The sequence below is a fragment of the Danio aesculapii genome, chromosome 22 (assembly GCF_903798145.1).
Source record: "Danio aesculapii chromosome 22, fDanAes4.1, whole genome shotgun sequence".
In the NCBI taxonomy this organism is placed as follows: Eukaryota; Metazoa; Chordata; class Actinopteri; order Cypriniformes; family Danionidae; genus Danio; species Danio aesculapii.
In genome coordinates, this window is record NC_079456.1 from 11,760,615 (window position 1) to 11,764,330 (window position 3,716).

Consider the following 3,716-nt stretch of genomic DNA (forward strand, 5'->3'; position numbering starts at 1 on the left):
TATAAATATAGTTGAAATATAGTCAGAATTATTAGCCTCCCTTTGAATTATTTTATCTTTTTTAAATATTTCCCAAATGATGTTTAACAGAGCAAGGAAATTTTCACAGTATGTCTGATAATATTTTTTCTTCTGGAGAAAGTCTTATTTGTTTTATTTCGCCTAGAATAAAAGCAGTTTTTAATTTTTTAAAAGCCATTTTAAGGACAAAATTATTAGCCCCTTTAAGCTATATTTTATTTGGATAGTCTACAGAACAAACCATCGTTATACAATAACTTGCCTAATTACCCTAACCTGCCTAGTTAACCTAATTAACCCTTTAAATGTCACTTTAAGCTGTATAGAAGTGTCTTAAAAATATCCAGTCAAATATTATTTACTGTCATCGTGACGAAGATAATATAAAAAATTGGAGAAAAAAAATAATTCAGGGGGCTAATAATTCTGCCTTCAACTGTGTATATATATGTGTGTATATACAGTATACAGTATATATATATATATAAATAAATGCTCACATTTTAAGATTATAAGACTGAACGGCATTAAAAAAAAAATCAGTCTACAGACATTTCCCAGCATTTCTCAGTTGTAATCGGGAGATCACAATAATTAACCCCGAAAAAGCTAAATCAGCGCAATCACTACCAGATTACTGAACTAATCTGCTGTAATAAAAACAGAAGACTCATTAGAAACAAACAGATGGCCAACCAAAATGTAACTCGGGGGTTATACAAAGAGTGGCCAACACAAAATACACACATTCCTGATATGAGAGTCCCATCTCACACTCAACACACTGCAATCATATGGTATAAATTAGAATGTCACTTACCAATTTTATAACGTTTTGATCAGCTGTAGTTTGAAAATACGCCAATCTTTTCTCCTTCAAGGGATTATTATGCAGTCTCTGTCACCATCTTGTGGATAAACAACGTCAAGCATCTTTGCTCAGCTCAATGACAGGCGAATAGCCACAGACGCGATGTATCTCAGAAATAATAATTATTTTAAAATAGGCACTATCTTTATACTGTAAATAAACTGCATAGTTGCAATTTAAACAACATTCTCGACAAAAAAAAAGCCTCAAAAGTACATTATGCTGTCCAACAGCTGCATTTGTTAAACTATAGTGAGTTTATAGATCTGCTGTCACTCTATGTGAGCAGAGTAATACAAATGGGTGAGGAGGCTGTAGGAGTCCTGATATCGCAGAATATCGCACAGCTATCAGCCAATCAGATTAAAAAACAATACAGACTTGTCTGTCTATCTATCTATCTATCTATCTATCTATCTATCTATCTATCTATCTATCTATCTATCTATCTATCTATCTATCTATCTATCTATCTATCTATCTATCTATCTATCTATCTATCTATATAAATTTAATATCTCACAAACAAGACCTTCTCCAAGGATGTCTAGCAAAGCCTGTAAATTGATATCAGGACATTTTAGGAGCCTCTCTTCCATCTAATAACACACATAAAACAAATACTTATGATTATGCTTAAAGTGATATTGTGTAGTGTGAAGTGTCCTTCAAATTACAGTCTCACATAGTAACAGATCTATACTTTAAATAGCCTTAAATATACTTCCTAATCAAACACTGTCACTTTCATATACCCGTCACCCGTCGATATAAACAGCTCTTCAACACAATCAACAGCGTTCAATACTTCGGGAACAGACACAACAATCACGAGCCATTTCTTCCCAATAATTTTTAATTCATAAATTTCATATAAACAGTTAATTGTTGAATAATTTACACACAGCAAGATTTATTTTCATTTCATTCCAACATTTACTGTACACGTCACTGCTTGGCTCTCCTTGAAGAAAAATCAACTGAAAAAAAGAATTGAATAAAACTGAAACATCGATCCATACGAGTAAATCATGGCACAGTTTGATCCTGGTCAGACGGATTAGTCGTTTCGTTTAAATAAGCAACGGTGTATTTTTGTTTTTTAATTTCTTCGATGTACCGCAATGTAAATGGCACAAATTCAACTGGCAAAGTGAAAGCTGAGGGGGAAAAAGTATGTGTGTTGATGATTAAATAACATTTTCAATAATACATAACGCGAGATCGTCTATGTGCACAGAAAAACAAACAGCAGGGATAAAAACGAAACCATTTCAACTGAACAGAAAATTTGACAGGATAATAATACACAAAGGGTGCTGATTACTTGATGCTTGGAAAGGCCGGATCACCCCGAAACACATATAGGTAAGCCCCCAAACGATGTTGGATTCATATAAGAAATACACATTCAGCAATAACAAAACTCCTAACTGCGGCCGGCGTGATTGTGTTCATGTACGTTCTCGAATGTCGAATGTGCTGTAGCTTATAATAAAATCCGCAGTGGTCTTTTCCAGTTTATTTCACATTTGAAAAAGTACTGTTTATTCAATCGGGCGACACTTACCAGCTGCCACCGCTAGTTTTTCTGAATCATACAAAGGGAGACCCCATTTACAAATACAAAAAGGATATGCAATCATTTCTTGGATGTACATGAAATTGAAACAATGCAAACGTCGTACAAAAGAAAGAACATCGTAGGCCAAATCCCGAACATCGTCCGATCGGTTTCGAAAATCACAGCGTAACGCTGCGCGCTGAAGACATCACACTTTTTAGATCGAGAAGAAAGCTATATACACATTGATAATGTTAATGTACATGAATAGGAAAAAAGTTTACAGTCAAAAAAGTCGTTGAATTTTTGCCCTCCCTATTTCGGCTAAAAAAATAGAAATTAATATCTAAGCATAATACTTTTTTTTCCTTTTAAAAACAATAAAATACATACAATGCCTTGTGCTCGACCGGTTCTGCTTCGTTTTTCTTGCTGTAGAAAACCGCAATCATTTTTGGGTTTATCAAAATATTCTCTAAAATTTCGATTATTTTTTTTACACTGGGAGCTGCCGAAGATGTTCGGATCTATCGTACAATAGCAAATCCCAAGAAGAGACAAGTTCAGCTTATTTCCAAATAAAAAGATCTTTCACACATACCAATACAGTAAAGCCGAGCCAAACATTGAGCCGAAGATGTCGGAGAAACTTGTACAATAGGCTCCAGTTGAAAGATGTCGGGCGAAAATAAACAACAATCCAGGGAGTTTGTTGGCCAGGTTTGGCATGGAGGATACTTAGGTTTGTGTGCAAGGCACTATATGGGTCGCTCGATTTATTCTAGAGGCAACAAACGATGCGCAACGGGCATCCAAAGGCATCGTTTATGCAGCTGTCCATCCTTTTTTTTTCTCGTACGTTTAAGCTAGCAGTGGATATTTGAATCTCCTCCGATAAACGAAACCCAACGCTCACATCTCCCTGAGAGAAAAAATAAAACGTTTCTATGGCACGTAGGATTGTCCGCGAGAATATTTACGAATGCATGTGTGTAAGGAGAGGCAGGTGAAGTCCGAGTTTACTATAAACTATGGCATTGATAGAAATCTTCACAGTAGAAAAACACAAAACATTGACAATCACATTTGGAGCAAACATACATAAGAAATTACGCTTTCGTACGGGGCATCAGAAAGTTTGTTCGGTGAGATATTGCAGCGAGCGGGAAAAAAAAAGTTGTATTTGTACGCCCATTGTAACCACGTAGCCTATAGTAATAATAAAAATTGCGCAATAAAATGTTTGTGCACTTTTTTGCG